The sequence below is a fragment of the Rhinatrema bivittatum genome, chromosome 5 (genome assembly GCF_901001135.1).
Source record: "Rhinatrema bivittatum chromosome 5, aRhiBiv1.1, whole genome shotgun sequence".
NCBI classification, from domain to species: Eukaryota; Metazoa; Chordata; class Amphibia; order Gymnophiona; family Rhinatrematidae; genus Rhinatrema; species Rhinatrema bivittatum.
In genome coordinates, this window is record NC_042619.1 from 136,636,083 (window position 1) to 136,655,062 (window position 18,980).

Genomic DNA, 18,980 nt, shown 5'->3' on the forward strand with positions numbered 1-18,980 from the left:
TATCACATGCTGTCCCATAGATACACACACACAAGCTCTCACTCTCACATGCTCTTCCACACCCTATCCCATGCATACACACACATGCTCTAACATGCTTGCCCATACACATGCAAGCTCTCACTCTCACTTTCTGTCCCATACACACAAGCTCACATGCTCTCCCACATACATAATCTCTCATATGCTCTCCCACACACTCTTATACTCTCTCTCTCCCACACACCTTCTAGTTTCTCCAGATGATCTTTGTTTTTCTTCAATTAGGCTGCACGGTGGCTCATGGCCTTCTGGGATATTCAGCTCCTGGTGGTTGGGATCCATGGATAGCTCTATGGCCTCCTGCCATCCTCAGCCAATGGCAGGTCAGGATGCCTGCAGCTTTGCAGCCTCCTGCCAACTTCAGCCACTAGCAGGTTGGGCTCTGCTGGTGGTCCTGTGGCCTTCTGAAATCTTCAGCCACCAGTGGGTTGGGCTCCATTGGGCGGCCTTGTGACATGCTCCAATCTTTTGCCTCCAGATCTTCCATAATGGATTTATGGAGGGAGACAACCAGCGTCCTATTGGCTGGAGCCCTGGGGAATTGCCAAATTGGCCCACCCCTTAATCTGCCTCTGTCCCCATCCCATGCCAGCCCAGAGAGGCACACCACAAGAGGCAGATCTAGACCTAGATCTAGATTACGTAGCCCCAGATCACAGGATGTATATAGAAGAACTATAATTCTCAAGAGCCCTGTAAGAGTCCTACACCAATGACATCTGGTTTTAGACCTCGTTAAAGGTAGGGAGGTTGGGAACAACAATCTTTATAACGACCTGGCTGAATTGGATTGGTAAAATACTCGGTCAGAAGAGGGTAAACACCCATAAATTAGAACTTTAGAGCCAGAGGTAAGACAGTAAGGGGAGTTAGAAGCAGGGGAGAAGGAGGAGGATGAAATAGAACTTGAATTTCCTCCATTCCAAGATGAAGATGACATGCTGATTGACTGAGGAGCAAATCAGTAAAACCTTGTTCATACTTATCTAGGGAAATGTAAACATTTGACTATTTTTTGCTGCTGTTCTTTCAATTACTCTGACCTTTTTTTTTTGTTTGGCCTAAACCTGAGAGCTGAGGGGTGTGGGCTCCCAGCACTTGTACAATTGTGAGGAGAAGGGGCGAGTTGTACTTAGATTCCCCATTCCCCACCAGGGACTATTGAAGGGGGGGGGGGAGAGAAAATCTAATACTAGAGTTTGGCAGTATCAGGACAAACTGAGAGTAATCTGGGTTCCCAGGCAATAAGAGTCATTGTTCCTAATCACCCATCCAAGGCTAGGAAATTTGAATGGTTTAGTTTTGTTTGTTTTTCTTCCTTTCCTCTTACTTTCTGTGCAAAGGACTATGTTGATTGATAGTTTGTCAGTAGCGTCACTAGGAAGCAACCAATTGCATTACTACTTGATGGGACATTGAGGAAGGACTGTATTTTCTGAGATTATTTTTATAGACTGGCCACCAGTCTATTGCAGAAAGCAATTCCCCTGGTTCACTAACAGCTGATGTCATTTGTTTTACCCTTGGGTTTCTTTTCTGTTTTTTCTTGGAAAGAGATAGAAGAGCCTAACTTGAAAGCCCCAGGGTGCATGCAGTAGCAGGGAACCGCATTGCAGAAACTCATATCTGGTGCCCATGTGAAGTTGCTATGAATATTGGGACCATGCTTGTCCTGGCAACTGCTGAACACTCCAGAGGTAACACTAGACTCTAAGTATCTGGTGTGAACTGGAGCACTAGAACAAAAAGATTTTGGATTACAAATCCTGCAGAGGGGAACTGGGTGCAGGACTACAGCATGTGTTTTACAGCCTTGAAACTATTCTAGGGACATCCTTGAGACAATATGCAAATATATTTTCATGACCACAGTATATAGGTATTAGCTTTTAGTTCAGAACAGTGTTTCCAAACCCTCTCCTGTAGGCACACCTAACCCATCAAGTTTTCAGGATATCCAAAATAAATATGCATGGGATAAATTTGCATAGCTTGGAGTCCCAGGGTAAGCAAATCTATCTCATGCACATTCATTGTGGCAATCCTGAAAACCTGACTGGATAGGTGTGCCTCCAGGAGAAAGTTGGCAAACACAGGTACAGAAGATCATTGGTGATCTAGGTTAAATTAATTGGTGGCTTTGGTCTAGTTTCCAGCAGACCGGTATCCGTGTCACTGTCACCAAATTGGCATTATTTTTGGTGGTTTCAGTAAAGATACCAAAGATTGGACAAACGTGATGACCAAATTACCTTCTCACCCTTCTAAAGCGGGATTGAAGATCAATGAAGGGCCGGTTGAAGATTCTTATACTGCAGCGACTTGTACTTAAACGTTCTGTTGATATACTGAGGACTGCTTTTCAGTGCTGTCAATCTGGAATCTTTCAAGAGCACTGAATTAATTAGAAAAATGGGAAACAAAGTATGATTTTTAGTCTGAACAAAGACCACCCTCCAATCAGTTCACCCTTCTTCTAGTTGTTTATTGCAGCCTTTTCTTTAAAATCTCATATTGTCATGGCAGAAATATAAAAATGCATACAATTTAGTAAATATAAAACATGACATAAATGTCAAATAATGACCTCAAGTCCTCCTTCTCAAAAAAAAATAATTCTAAGGCAACCTCTAGATAATGACAGAATTTAGATACAAGTCAGATGCATTGCATATATGAATTTAAATTTAATCGGAATTTACACAGACACTATCTGCTACATAAAATAAACTGCAAATTACTGACAAGGTTAAAGGAATATAACAATTCTTCAGACATCAAGCATAATTCAAAATTGCTTACATTGCAGTATGTCAGCAAAACAATATCAGTAGGTCAGTTATGTTATAAAGTGCTATCTTCTCCTCTCCAGGGCCTGTCTTGCTCTCCTCTGAGCCTATGCTTTATTCCTGCTCAGAGGAGATACCCTGCACCCAGAATGCCCTGTGTTAAGGTGGGCCGGGCCAGGCCCAGACTGCTGGGACCAGTCTATTAAGATGTTCTGAGGGTTTCTATAGGGCACTCTGTCATATGTGTGTCTATGTGCCTTTACAAGTAAAAAAGAGGTCTGTTATGGGAATATCAGGGCAGGGTTTGCACTTATACATGTAATGAGGTATTTTTAAAAGCGACATATGTGCAAACATCATCTAACTTACGCATATTCATTTACTACTGCTAGTGTATGCACACAAGTTCAAACTTTCATTTTGATATTTGACTTGGCCTTTGGTGGGTTGGCTTCTCCGGGTGAGTGGACACAGAAGCAGGCTAGAGGGTGGGAGGGAGTGTACCAGGGACAGATTGGACCCTATTGGGGCCAAATTGGGAAATGCCTTGGTGTTAGGGGAGGGGGGGTAACTGGATGGGAGTGAGGGTATTTGGGTTAAACAGAGTCAAAAAGGGGGGTGAGATAAGTGTACCTGGGATAAACTGGGCCATACTTGGTGGTAAGTGGTAACTTGAGACATGTTGTTTTATACTGGGGATAACTGAAACAAATTTGGGGGGTAACTGGAGAAAACAGGGGTATATCTGAGAGGTGGGAATGTGTGTTACCGGGACATACTGGGACATATAAGGAAGTGGGAGACAGTGTTGGAGATTACTTTTTCAAAACGACTCTAATTGCCTTATGAATACTAAGGGGAGGAGGAGGAGACAGAGGAGAAGGAAGAGGTATCCCTTACAGAAAGCATACAGGACTAGGGCATAGTTTTTGGATCTCTCAGAAAAGCAAGTCATATGCAGGCTAAGATTAAACAAGGAAACCATACTGCTCCTGTGCCAGCAGTTAGAACAGGACCTGCAACCTACCACCCAGAGGGGCTACACCTTTCTAGTACATGTCAAGATCACTACTGCCCTAGCATCTTTGGCCACCGGCACTTTAGAACACTTCTACGGGCCATGGCTGGAATCAGCAGGTCTGCCACTGTATGTATGGAGCTGTTCCTGACTATGTTGCTCAGGAAAACATGTCAATTTAATATCCTTTTCTCAGAGAAAAAAGCAACAACATCAAATAATGACTGATTTCTATCAAATAGCATATTTCCCTTCTGTCTTGGAGGCTATTGATTGAGCTCTTGTCCCCGAGGTGTACTAAGGGGAGACGAGGGGGCAAACTTCCCTGGGTGAGAAGGTCCTGTGGCAGCGTGGAACAGTGAAACGGCAGGGGAAATCCTGCCAGCAAAAGAAAGGACCTGCAGTAGTGGCAGAGGCCAGTGGTGCTGGCAGTATTTCCTGGAGCTGGCAGCAAAGAACTGGCCCAGCTTTGCCGCCGGCGTTCCCGGAACCGGTAGCCGAATAGGCCCAGCATTGTGCCAGTGGCCGAATAAGGGAGAGACTGGCCCCTGTGAGCAGGCCCGGCACCACCGGGTGTGCAAACCATGCAATTGCACAGGGCGGCACACCAGATGGGGAGGCATCTGGAGCTGGGAGAGGCCCAAGAGGCCACCAGTGGACTCTATCTCACCAGCAGCCCTGAAGAGAAATCAGCCCATGAGGCCACCAGTGGACCCCCATCTCATCGGCGGCCTGGAAGAGGAATCGGTCCGTGAGGCCACCGTTGGACCCCAACTCACAGGCAGCCAAAGAAAGAAGAAGGAGCCTGTTCTCCTAATCCTTCTTAGTGCCGGCATTCGCTTTCCAAAACACGTGCAGCTAGCACATTTTTAATGCTGATCTTGCAGTGCACGAGATCAGCATAGAGGAAGTGCTAGGCTCGTGTAGTTTGATTAGCACACTGGCCAGCACACGAGGAGGAGCAGCAGAATGGTTCCCGGTGGTAGGTGTGTCTGTCCGCGTGTGTGTATGGGAACCTGTCTGGGGTGTGTATGTGTGTGTTGTGTTTGTGTATGGGAACCTGTCTGGTGTGTATCTGTGTGTGTATGGGGATCTTTCTGGGGTGTGTGTGTATGTATGGGAACCTTTCCGGGGTGTGAGTGTATGTGTGTGTGAAGATGATTTGTACTGCCTCACTAATCCATGCCTTACTCAGGATGACTGAAAATAAAACGTTTTCAGGTATAGAGAGCAGTGAATTTTCCATCCTTAACTTTCTGGATGTCTGTGTCTGCCATTTTGAAGTAATTTATTGTTGTTTGGGAAATTTTTAAAATTTTGTATGAGCTCTTAATTTTGGATATTATTCTATTCCTTAGATTATTATAAAAAGAATATTTCCAAGTATGGTTTTTGTTGCGCGCCCCGGCCGCGTCCACACCGTGGCTGGCCCTGCTCACCTCACTATCCCTTCCACCAGCTCCGGGCACTCCTCCTTCGTTGCTGCAGCCAATTCGCAGCATCCCCGGCTCCCCTGCTCGCAGTCTCCCATGCAGGCCTCACAGCAGAGCTCCTGTCGGTGGTCGGTGTCCTCGGCCCCGCCCTAGGCGTGCACGCGGCCGACCTGCAGCCCTTTAAAGGGCCAATGGCGGGGAAACCCACAGGGGCACCTCCCAATGATGTCACTTAGGCCGGATACTTAAGGCGAGGCCCTGCTTCCTGTTCCTCACCTTGGAAATCGGGTCGACACAGCTTGTGTAGTAAGTTTGCCTTCGTGTTCCAAGTGTCTCCTGTTCCAGCATCTTCCGTTCCCGTGTCCTTCTCAGGTAATACCTATCTGGTCTGACTTCTTGGTACTGATCTTTGCCTGCCTGACCATTCTTCTGTCTGCCGCCTGGAACCAACCCTCGCTTGCCACAACTATGTACGGACTGACCCTGGTATTGACCCCTGCTTTGGCTAACCTCTCTTGGACTGATATTCTGGCATTGACCCTTGTGCTTCATTCGGACACTCTTTTCCGGCCCCTGGTGACCTACGGGCCTAAGCACTTGGATAACAACTGCGGCTTCCATGTGGCTGGACCTGCAGGTGCTGCCTGCTTCTTCCGGAGGAGCTCTCTGAACTGTTGCCTTCCTGAGGTCCCCGGAGCTTCCGGTCCTGGTCTAGTCCACTCGCTCTGCATCAGCCATGCACCCCTGCTCTTGGTGGGCACACCTCTCCGATTCCTCTACGGGAGACCACCGGAGGCTTACCTAAGTCCAGGCGGTCCGGGTACCCAAGGGCTCAACCTGCAGAAACCCTGAACTGTTATTGGTGAAGATCCAGCTATCCTCTGTCTCCTTGTGTGCTCCACCTCCTGGTGGCAGATGCTCTCTGGGTCCGACCAGAGGGCTGTACCAATCCTGTACCATGCCAAGGGTCCACCTCCAGCGTAACTGGTTGCCAAGGCCATGGACTCTGTGGAGTCTCATGCCTTGCAAGCCATCCCTGGCTTGGCTAACCGTGTCCGAGAACAACAACAGGTCCTGGAATCTTTGGCATCCTCCATGGAAAGACTACGCTCTCAATTAGAAGAGTCAGTCATGGCCAGCTCAGGGGGTCTTACTCAAAACCTATCTTCACGGGCACCATTGGCCCTCCCAGCTCCACCCCATTTTAATGGGGATCCGTGCCTTTGTTGAGGCTTCATAAACCACTGCTATATGCAATTTTCATTGCAACCCTCGCTGTTTCCTGATGAGGCAACAAAGATCACCTTTATCCTTTCACGCCTGGAAGGAAAGACCATGGCATGAGCCTCTCCACTATGGGAGCATTCTGACACCATCCTTCAAACAACTCCCCTACTTCATCTCCATCTTCCGAAGGACCTTTGAGGATCCAGGCTGACAAGCAGTCACTGGATATCACCTGCTCCACCTTCGTCAAGGCTCACACCTCCTTGCTGAGTATACAGTAGAATTCAGAACACTTGCTACTGAACTTGGTTGGCAGGAGGACTGCTTAAGGGCATTATACCTTGAAGGACTATCTCCAGCCCTTAAGGATGAACTGGCCGCTCGTGAAATTCTTCTTTCTCTGGAAGACCTGATCTCCCTGGTCAGTAGAATTGACTACTGTCTCCGACAACGTCATCACAAGGTAAGGGCTCTCCGAGCTCCTACTCCATGAACCAGTAAAGCAAGTCCATTGAAAGCCTTACCAGCTCCTCATCCACCTGAGGAGCCCATGCAAATCAATCGCAGTCGTTTGACCCCAGAAGAATGTCTCCGACGCAGAAAGGCAGGTCTCTGTTTATATTGCGGTGGTTCCGGACACCTCATTCAAACCTGCCCCATGCATCCGGGAAACTCCAAAGCCTGAGCCTGGCAGGGGTCCCGAGATTGGGCGCTACTGTTTCTGGCCCTCAACTATTACTCCCTATCTCCCTCCTAGGGGAGACTTGATGCTTTGCCACCATCGCCCTTATTGACACTGTGGCAAGTAGCAACTTCATCATGGAAGATATCATAAAGATCCTTCAGATACTGACCCAACCACTAGCAGTACCTCTCTGTATTGCCTCGATCCAGAGGGAGCATCTCCCTCGTCATATTACTCATCATACCATGACTATTTGCCTCACCGTTGGAACTCTCCATGACGAAGAGATATCCCTTCTGATCCTAAAACGGTCCACGTACCCAGTAATCCTCAGACTTCCCTGGCTACAGTTACACACACCCCACTTTGATTGGCAGTCCTTACAACTAACCTAGTGGGGCCCTCATTGTCAGAATCGCTGTCTATGCCAAGTGTCACTATCTGTGACCGTGCTCAACACCACAACCCTTCCTGGACTACCTGTCCCCTACTCAGACTTCAAGGATGTCTTCTCCAAGACTAACGCTGACATCTTGCCCCTACTTCGAGAATTTAACTGTCCCATAGAGTTACTACCTGGAACCATGCCTCCTAAAAGCAGAACTTATCCTCTATCACTTCCTGATAGAAAAGCCATGTCTGAATATATCAAGGAGAACTTAGATAAAGGGTTCATCAGACCCTCTAATTCCCCGGCAGGAGCCAGATTCTTCTTCGTAAAGAAGAAAGATGGCAGTTTAAGACCCTGCATAGACTACAGAGGCTTGAATGCAGTGATTCGTAAGGATTGCTACCCACTGCCGCTTATTAGCAAATTATTTGATCATCTGCAGGGTGCACAAATCTTTACAAAATTGGACCTCTGAGGGGCGTACAACCTTGTACGAATACAACCAGAAGACATATGGAAAATCGCCTTCAATACAAGGTATGGCCACTACGAGTACATAGTAATGCCCTTTGGGTTGTGCAACGCCCCAGCAGTGTTCCAACACTTAATGAATGAGATCTTTTGGAACCTTTTGTACTCCTTTGTCATAGTATATCTAGTAGTACTAATATTCTCCAAGGATCTAAAATCCCATTGTACACACGTCCAAACAGTCCTCCAACATCTCAGAGACCATCATCTCTATGCAAAATTAGAAAAATGTATCTTCGAACAAACCAGCCTCTCATTTTTAGGATACATCATTTCCAACCATGGCTTTACCATGGATCCTGAAAAACTCCAGGGTATCCGAGACTGGCCTCTGCACTCTACAAAGGTTCCTTGGGTTTACAAACTACTATTGAAACTTTATTGCTAACTACTCCTCCCTAGCCGCTCCACTTACCACCATGACTAGGAAGGGATATGACCTCCGAGTATGGTCTCCCAAGACCCAGTCAGCATTCCATGCCTTAAAGGAAGCCTTCTGCTCTGGCCCACGTCTACGCCATCTGGATCCTAACTGGCCATTCATGGTCGAAGTTGACGCTTCCGCTATCAGAGCTGTAGCAGTTCTAAGTCAATACTCCACTAAAAGGATCTTAGTACCATGTTCCTTCTACTCCTACAAATTCTCTCCCACTGAACAAAACTACACCATCGGGGATTGGGAACTCCTAGCAGTGAAACTTGCCCTCCAGGAGTGGTGCCCGTGGTTGGAAGGGGCACAACACAAGTTCACAATATTTATGGACCACAAGAATCTAGAACATTTAAAAGAGGCCTAATTACTTAATCCTAAACAGGCCCGCTGGGCTTTGTTTTTTGAACGCTTCAACTTCGAGCTCCGCTATCGCCCAGCAACTAAAAACCTTTGGGCAGATGCACTTTCCCGCTCCGTCGAACCAGAGGATACACCAGAGACTCCCAGGCACATCATCGATCTCGCCTGTATATCCATTGCGGTGACCACCACTGTACCAGCTGGGAAGACGGTGGTACTCCTCCATCTCCATGAGCGTGTGCTCTGTTGGGCACATGACTCTAAGCTAGCGGGTCATCCCGGACAGGCCCAGACTCTCGAGATGCTTCGAAGGCATTATTGGTATGTGTATGTGTGAATGAGTGTCTGCCTGTGTTGTATGTGTATGTGAATGAGAGCCTACCTGGGATGTTTGTGTGTGTTAATGGGAGCCTGTGTGGGATGTGAGTATGCGAATGAGAGCTTGCCTGGGATGTATGTACATGTGTGTAAATGGGAGCCTGCTTGGGTGGTGTGTTTGTGTGAAAGGGTTCCCCTCTTCTATCCCATTAATCCATGACAATCTCAGGGCATCTTGAAATAAAAAGTTCCCAGTTATGGAGTGAGGGATATCTTTATTTGTTTTAATTATTGCTTAGTTTTTAATGTACCTGCTGTTTTTAAATATTTTATTGTTTTTTAGGAAATTTTGGATATTCTTTTCATTAACTGGTTTGAAATATTTACTGGTATTCCTTTTATGAATATGGTTTTATTATTATGATTGATGTTTTATATTTCTTGATTTTATTGCTTAATAGGAATGTGCATTTGTTTCATTTGTTTTGGAGTTATTCATGTAGCTCCCAGAATTTATAGTACACACATATCAGGTAGTATAGCTCGAGTTATGCGCACACTATCTGTTTTTTGACGTGTGTACTATAAAGAATGAGAGTTATGCACTTACCTCTGAAATGAATCAAACAAATGCACATCCCTATTGTTTAATGCTTTATGAAGAATGGTAATGTTTCTCATTTTCCATTGCTGCTCTGCATATAGAGACTGGCTTGTTGTGGGTTCCAGTTCAGTTCTTCACTGTGCGTTTCTATTTATTCTTTCTGGTCTCTTTGTTCTGTATTTGGTCAGGGTCTATCTGTGTTCTGAATGTGTGACCGAGGGAAGGTATTCAGCTAATGTGTAATTTCTGAATAGGGATCTACAGCAGTCTGATTTGTGCTGTTTTTCTAATAGAGGTGTATTGGTGTTTTAGAGCCTGGTGTGATATGTGCAGTGTTGCATTTTCATAGATAAGGTTGTTACTGTTTGAGTGTTGGCAGTTAGGGTTGTTTTGCTTGGGAGGTTTACTATATTGTAATAGTAATTCCATTTATTCATAGCTTTCTGAGGACCAAGCCTACACAACACACATTACAAATGTCTAACTCCATAGGATTTCAAATGTCTTTTTTTTTTAGAGTTTTCTGGCTGGCACCACAACAGTGCATGCAAATATAATTTGCATGTTGTAAGTGATATTTTTGCCTCAAAAGACTATACTTTTAAATGCTCTTTTTCATGTAAATTCTGTTATAAATGATAATTTAATTGTGTATGTGTGTGTTTGTATTTGTGTAGAGGGTGTGGAGGTGGCATGCGTGCAATGCTAGGTTTGCCTAGAGTAACTAATACTCTTCCACTGACCATGGGTTTTGGGGGTGGGTGTCAGTTTTTAAAAATATAGATTGCTGGAGGGAGCTGGGCTTTATTTGACAGGCCCAGAACAGAGACTGAATAAATTGAGGAAGAGGAAGGGGATATGGATAACATAGTAATTGTTTGCACAGGGCAGCAAAAACATTTTGCACTGGCCTTGGTCATGTCAATCCGGTCCAGTGGGCCCTCTCACCCTAAAAAAATGAATTAAGCCAGAACTAAACTCCCACCCTCCAGAATACCCTCTTATTCAACAAAAGAGAGAGCCCTTCAATTACCTCCCCCCACCTCCACTGTCACCTGGAAACTATAGCCAGAGAAGACCCTACCTCCTCTGGCAGGGTTGCTCTCTCAATTGCAGCCGATTGGTCCCTCTACTGTCAGCTATCAGAATTCTGAAAGGACAGTCTACTGAAAGGGGATTGGTCCCTCCACTGTCAGCTATCAGAATTCTGAAAGGACAGCCTGCTGAAAGGGGATTGGTACTTTCACTGACAGCTGACAGCGGAAGACCAATAGTCAGAGAGTGAAAGAATAAATAAATTAATATTAAATGTCAGACACTTGCTTTATTCACTCCTTTACTGTCTGCTGAGTGGTCTTCCACTGTCAGCTGCCAGTGAAAAGACCAATATTTAGTTTGTTGACCTATTTAGGGTTTGTTCCTCACTTTGAATTCCTTCTAAATCAAATAAACAATATTTTTTGGTGGGAGGGGAGTTTGGGTCTGCCAAACTCTGGAAGAGGTTTTCTTTTTTCACTTAACCTGATTTTCACTTTGTCCTGTGGCAGAATCATAGTATCTTCTCATAAAACAGTTTCTTTCTTTTAATTCATCCACTTTTTTTTTTTAAATTAAAGAGAATTGTGTTATAAGGGATGTCACCTCCATTTTAATTTTTTTTTGTTGCATCATTAATCCATTTAGAGAGTGCAATTCCTTCATGATCTACCAGCAGTCCTTTTCTATTGTGAGGCAAAGTCCTGTTTGAACCGTTTGAATCCACATGACTCCACAAAAGCTTTGTTCTATACATCTCAGTTTATCACTGGCCATGACGGCTATCTCTTAGGGTAAGCATTTTGGAAGAGACAGCATTTTTACTTGCAGGGTTTACTGTTTTTTTTTCGGGGGTTTGCTCCTCAGAGATCAGATAGATCTCTGGCACATCAGTCTGGCAACAAGGTCTTTAAATCCTTTCCCTGCCCCAACCCGACTTACTTAAATGTATAACTGTGGGGGTGACTAAGAAACAGGAGCTTTCCAAAACTTTTAAACATTACAATCACCTCAGAAATTAAATAAAATCAGAATGAAAAAGAGAAATCTTATTGATTTTTTTTTTTTTTTGTAATTGAGAACTGTTGAAATATAGTTCATTTTATTTGAATCCTGTCTGGAATATTTTTTATGTGAGGAGAAGCTGAATAATTAATTTGACAGCCATAATCTAGAATATATGCTTTATTAGTGAATTGTACATTATTAGCCAGACAAGTTCTAGCAATTCCCTCCTGATTAACGTCAAACTCTGAAAGACATTTATTCACTTTTAGCACTTTATTTTATAATGCAATGCATTTATATCTTCCCCAGTAATTTATTAACCAATGATATTCATAGGAATTTGTAACTTTTGGGAGTCTTTATCTATCTATTTGTAAACCGCCTTTACAAGGGTTACCCTCCCTTTTTTTTTTTTTTAATGTAATGTATTACCCAGGCCGAGGGAAGGATGTGGGTAACCTTGGTGTTATTAGTAAAGAGGTATATATGAAAATCCTCTTTCCTTATCAGGTAATTTTATAAAGGATAGAGTGAAGTACACTCTATCACCTGATCAGTTAAACTCCTGCCGATTAGGAGAGGAATGAGGTAAATTATAAAAAGGATAAAAGCCAAAGTTGATTATCTTTTACCTTAAATGTTTAGTTTTTTTTTCTTTTAACAAACAATACGTCAAATACATTAAATAACCATTAACCTTTTAAAGAAACTCAGATAACTATAACTTATAATCATTACATTTTACATTAAGTTTTCTTTTACTTATATCTTGCTTTTACTTTAAAAACTCTTTTCATGGAACAAGTCCTTCAGTTCAGTCTTTGTTAGTCAGGTGTTTATGTATTCACTTAACTTTAATTCTTCTTATCTTTGTTTTGTCTTTTTCTTTACTCGTGTGCGTTGCTAGAGTACGATGAAAAAGGTTTGATTCTTCTTCCTTGCTTTAAATAATCTTGCTTCTTCTTCTTTCTTTTCTTTCTACTGTTGGTACCTACTTCCTACCTATAACAAACCAATGAGAGAGACTACCTCCCTATACGTGTCCAGGTCTTCCGTCAACTATGTCTGTGTGTTACCTCAGTGTTCGTGGTGTATCTAATTGTTACTGTTCTCTGACTAATTAAAACAAAAGATAATTATAGTTACCCTAGCTAGGCAAGTTTCTCTTCTCTCTATTATATTGTGGGTAGAATTTTAAAGTGTGTTTGTTGAAATTTCCCATATCCTGGTGGAAGAGTGCGTTATTTTCTTCATAGTCATCAAATGAATCTTGAGCTTTAGTTTATTAGCGACAGACTTCTTTTTAATAGTACAATCTATATCTGTACTATATATTTTCTAATATGTCAAGACAAAGTCTTTGTATACCCTTATAGGGTTTAAGCATAAGTTCTCTTAAATGAACAGTCAATGCACTCTCTTTATATTTCTCTCAATAACAGTGTATTAATTCACTGTCAAATGAAAAATATCAGTTGCTGTCATTAATTACTCGCGGGACAGCTATTTCTTTAAATTATATAAACTACTTCTGGGCCTTATTATAAATGAAGGCACCAACAATTACCAAAATAGTTTTTTTTATTTTATATTTGCTTACCCACTTGCATATTCTTATAATACTTGCCAAATTCTAAGTTCCCATATTCATCTAAGCAGATTAGAATTAACCTTCTGAGGAGCACTTGTGCAGCGCTTCCTACCTTGACGAGTTCTGCTTAGGTTCTCCCTATGCTTTTTCTAACTGCCACTTACTTTTTACTGTAGCTAAGGAAGCTATATTGATGTCATTTTGATGTCATTCTTAGATACCATTAGGGAACATAAGAACATAAGAAAATGCCATACTGGGTCAGACCAAGGGTCCATCAAGCCCAGCATCCTGTTTCCAACAGTGGCCAATCCAGGCCATAAGAACCTGGCAAGTACCCAAAAACTAAGTCTATTCCATGTAACCATTGCTAATGGCAGTGGCTATTCTCTAAGTGAACTTAATAGCAGGTAATGGACTTCTCCTCCAAGAACTTATCCAATCCTTTTTTAAACACAGCTATACTAACTGCACGAACCACATTCTCTGGCAGCAAATTCCAGAGTTTAATTGTGCGTTGAGTAAAAAAGAACTTTCTCCGATTAGTTTTAAATGTGCCCCATGCTAACTTCATGGAGTGTCCCCTAGTCCTTCTACTATCCGAAAGAGTAAATAACCGATTCACATCTACCCGTTCTAGACCTCTCATGATTTTAAACACCTCTATCATATCCCCCCTCAGTCGTCTCTTCTCCAAGCTGAAAAGTCCTAACCTCTTTAGTCTTTCCTCATAGGGGAGTTGTTCCATTCCCCTTATCATTTTGGTAGCCCTTCTCTGTACCTTCTCCATCGCAATTATATCTTTTTTGAGATGCGGCGACCAGAATTGTACACAGTATTCAAGGTGCGGTCTCACCATGGAGCGATACAGAGGCATTATGACATTTTCCGTTTTATTCATCATTCCTTTTCTAATAATTCCCAACATTCTGTTTGCTTTTTTGACTGCCGCAGCACACTGAACTGACGATTTCAATGTGTTATCCACTATGACACCTAGATCTCTTTCTTGGGTTGTAGCACCTAATATGGAACCCAACATCGTGTAATTATAGCATGGGTTATTTTTCCCTATATGCATCACCTTGCACTTATCCACATTAAATTTCATCTGCCATTTGGATGCCCAATTTTCCAGTCTCACAAGGTCTTCCTGCAATTTATCACAATCTGCTTGTGATTTAACTACTCTGCACAATTTTGTGTCATCTGCAAATTTGATTATCTCACTTGTCGTATTTCTTTCCAGATCATTTATAAATATATTGAACAGTAAGGGTCCCAATACAGATCCCTGAGGCACTCCACTGTCCACTCCCTTCCACTGAGAAAATTGCCCATTTAATCCTACTCTCTGTTTCCTGTCTTTTAGCCAGTTTGCAATCCACGAAAGGACATCGCCACCTATCCCATGACTTTTTACATTTCCTAGAAGCCTCTCATGAGGAACTTTGTCAAACGCCTTCTGAAAATCCAAGTATACTATATCTACCGGTTCACCTTTATCCACATGTTTATTAACTCCTTCAAAAAAGTGAAGCAGATTTGTGAGGCAAGACTTGCCCTGGGTAAAGCCATGCTGACTTTGTTCCATTAAACCATGTCTTTCTATATGTTCTGTGATTTTGATGTTTAGAACACTTTCCACTATTTTTCCTGGCACTGAAGTCAGGCTAACCGGTCTGTAGTTTCCCGGATCGCCCCTGGAGCCCTTTTTAAATATTGGGGTTACATTTGCTATCCTCCAGTCTTCAGGTACAATGGATGATTTTAATGATAAGTTACAAATTTTTACTAATAGGTCAGAAATTTCATTTTTTAGTTCCTTCAGAACTCTGGGGTGTATACCATCCGGTCCAGGTGATTTACTACTCTTCAGTTTGTCAATCAGGCCTACCACATCTTCTAGGTTCACCGTGATTTGATTCAGTCCATCTGAATCATTACCCATGAAAACCTTCTCCATTACGGGTACCTCCCCAACATCCTCTTCAGTAAACACCGAAGCAAAGAAATCATTTAATCTTTCCGCGATGGCCTTATCTTCTCTAAGTGCCCCTTTAACCCCTCGATCATCTAACGGTCCAACTGACTCCCTCACAGGCTTTCTGCTTCGGATATATTTAAAAAAGTTTTTACTGTGAGTTTTTGCCTCTACAGCCAACTTCTTTTAAATTCTCTCTTAGTCTGTCTTATCAATGTCTTACATTTAACTTGCCAATGTTTATGCTTTATCCTATTTTCTTCTGTTGGATCCTTCTTCCAATTTTTGAATGAAGATCTTTTGGCTAAAATAGCTTCTTTCACCTCCCCTTTTAACCATGCCGGTAATCGTTTTGCCTTCTTTCCACCTTTCTTAATGTGTGGAATACATCTGGACTGTGCTTCTAGAATGGTATTTTTTAACAATGACCACACCTCTTGGACATTTTTTACTTTTGTAGCTGCTCCTTTCAGTTTTTTTCTAACAATTTTTCTCATTTTATCAAAGTTTCCCTTTTGAAAGTTTAGCACGAGAGCCTTGGATTTGCACACTGTTCCTTTTCCAGTCATTAAATCAAATTTGATCATATTATGATCACTATTGCCAAGCGGCCCCACCACCGTTACCTCTCTCACCAAGTCCTGTGCTCCACTGAGAATTAGATCTAAAATTGCTCCCTCTCTCGTCGGTTCCTGAACCAATTGCTCCATAAACCTATCATGTATTCCATCCAGGAACGTTATCTCTCTAGCGTGACCCGATGATACATTTACCCAGTCTATATTGGGGTAATTGAAGTCTCCCATTATTACTGCACTACCAATTTGGTTAGCTTCCCTAATTTCTCTTAGCATTTCACTGTCCATCTCACCATCTTGACCAGGTGGACGGTAGTATACCCCTATCACTGTAGTCTTCCCTGATACACAAGGGATTTCTACCCATAAAGATTCAATTTTGTATTTAGTCTCATGCAGGATGTTTATCCTGTTGGACTCTATGCCAACCCGGACATAAAGCGCCACACCTCCTCCCGACTGCGGTACGCGATAGAAAATGAAACCAAGTACCTCGTCCCGCAATAATGTGTCTGGTATAAAAACTGACTTCCTGCCCCTCCTCCTTTGAGGGTTTGGAAGGAGTTTTGGAGAGAGAGGTAGGTGCTGTTGGTCTAGAGAAGAGGTTAGAGATTTGATTACTGAGTGCGGTGTCCTGTGTTTCTGTTCTCATTTGTTTCCCTTTACCTGTGTCTTTTGTAATCTGTGTTGGAGTGCAAGTGTGTCAGTCAACTGTTTGTCCATCTGTGTGGAGGAGGAGGAGGAGGAGGAGGAGGAGGAGGAGTGTGTTGGTGGTGGTGGTGGTGAGGAGGAGGAGGAGAGAGGAGTGTGTTGGTGGTGGTGGTGGTGAGGAGGAGGAGGAGAGAGGAGTGTGTTGGTGGTGGTGGTGGTGAGGAGGAGGAGGAGAGAGGAGTGTGTTGGTGGTGGTGGTGGTGAGGAGGAGGAGGAGAGAGGAGTGTGTTGGTGGTAGTGGTGGTGTTGGTGGTGGTGAGGAGGAGAGAGGAGGATGGAGCGTGAGAGGAGTGGTAGGAGAGGAGAGAAGAGGGGTGTTGAGAGTAGGGGGAGGGGGAGGGGGAGGGAGGAGGAGGAGGAAGGGGGACGTAGGGGAATGAGGAGTAGGAGCAGGGACAGGGACAGGGGTAGTGGGAGAGATAGGCAGGAGGGAAGAGATAGGAGGGAGGGGGAGGGGGATGGGGTGAGGCAGGAGAGGATGGCGGGAAGAGGTAGGGCTAGACAGGCAGGGCAGAGGGGAAGGGAGTGGGAAGTGCAGGGTCAGGTGGGGGGGGGAGGAAGGGAGTGGGGAACCTGGGGGGGTGGAGAGAGAGGATAGGGAGGAGAACCCTCCGGAAGTGGCACCCCAACCAGGCAGCCAGGCCAGGGTCAGGCAGCGTGCCATCAGGTTCAGCCAGGAGGACAATGACATGCTTATCGAGGGGGTCCTGCGCCACTATGCGCGGCTGTTTGGTAACCTGTCGGTGAGGACCAGCAAGGCAGCAAAGGCCGAGATATGGTCCAGCATAGCTGGCCACATACAGCGGCAGAGCGACATCCATCGCACCGGGGAGCAGGTGGCCCACCGCTACCGCGACATTAAGGCCCAGCTGAAGACCCGCATCGCTGACAGGAACCAGTACCTGAAGGACACAGGCGGACGGTCTCCATGCCCCATCCGGTTCACATCCATGGAGCAGCAACTGATGGAGTGTCTGGGACCAGATGTCTTCGAGGGATTGCATCCCCACCTGGATACATCCCACCTCGAAGATGGTAAGCTGCCCTCTGGGGCCCCTCCCCCCCCCCCCCCCCCTGTGAACGGTCGTAACACAATGTTTAGGGCAGGTTTCAGTTTCTGTTACCCATGTGCTCTGCAGAACTGTAGTGGCCCCCCCTCCCCCAGTCAGCAAGGGGCAGGCAGCAGGGTGCAAGGCATGCTGGCAACAGGTCACTGTCTCCATTAGGGCCTGGCCTGTTCACAGGCCAGGCCCAAACTGACACAGTGAGCTGGGCCCAGAAGCCTGGCCTGTGCACAGGCCAGGCTTCTGGGCCCAGCCCCCCTCCCCCAGTCAGCAAGGGGCAGGCAGCAGGGTGCAAAGCATGCTGGCAACAGGTCACTGTCTCCATTAGGGCCTGGCCTCAGGCCTCAGCCCCACCACCCATGCCATGAGGAATGTCTCAAAGGACTCAACTGTACTGTATATGCAGAATGACATGTTGGTTTTACATTAGCTGCCCCTGTTTGACATAACAGTAATATAACAGAACAGCTGTGTTACTGATAGGGATGTGAATCGTTTTAGGACGATTAAAATTATCGTCCGATAATTTTAATATCGTCTTAAACCGTTATGGAACACAATACAATACAGATTCTAACGATTTATCGTTATAAATCGTTAGAATCGTGAGCCGGCACACTAAAACCCCCTAAAACCCACCCCCGACCCTTTAAATTAAATCCCCCACCCTCCCGAACCCCCCCCCCAAATAACTTAAATAACCTGCGGGTCCAGCGGCGGTCCGGAACGGCAGCGGTCCGGAACGGGCTCCTGCTCTGAATCTTGTCGTCTTCAGCCGGCGCCATTTTCCAAAATGGCGCCGAAAAATGGCGGCGGCCATAGACGAAAAAGATTGGACGGCAGGAGGTCCTTCCGGACCCCCGCTGGACTTTTGGCAAGTCTCGTGGGGGTCAGGAGGCCCCCCACAAGCTGGCCAAAAGTTCCTGGAGGTCCAGCGGGGGTCAGGGAGCGATTTCCCGCCGCGAATCGTTTTCGTACGGAAAATGGCGCCGGCAGGAGATCGACTGCAGGAGGTCGTTCAGCGAGGGTTCCGGCGCCTCGCTGAACGACCTCCTGCAGTCGATCTCCTGCCGGCGCCATTTTCCGTACGAAAACGATTCGCGGCGGGAAATCGCTCCCTGACCCCCGCTGGACCTCCAGGAACTTTTGGCCAGCTTGTGGGGGGCCTCCTGACCCCC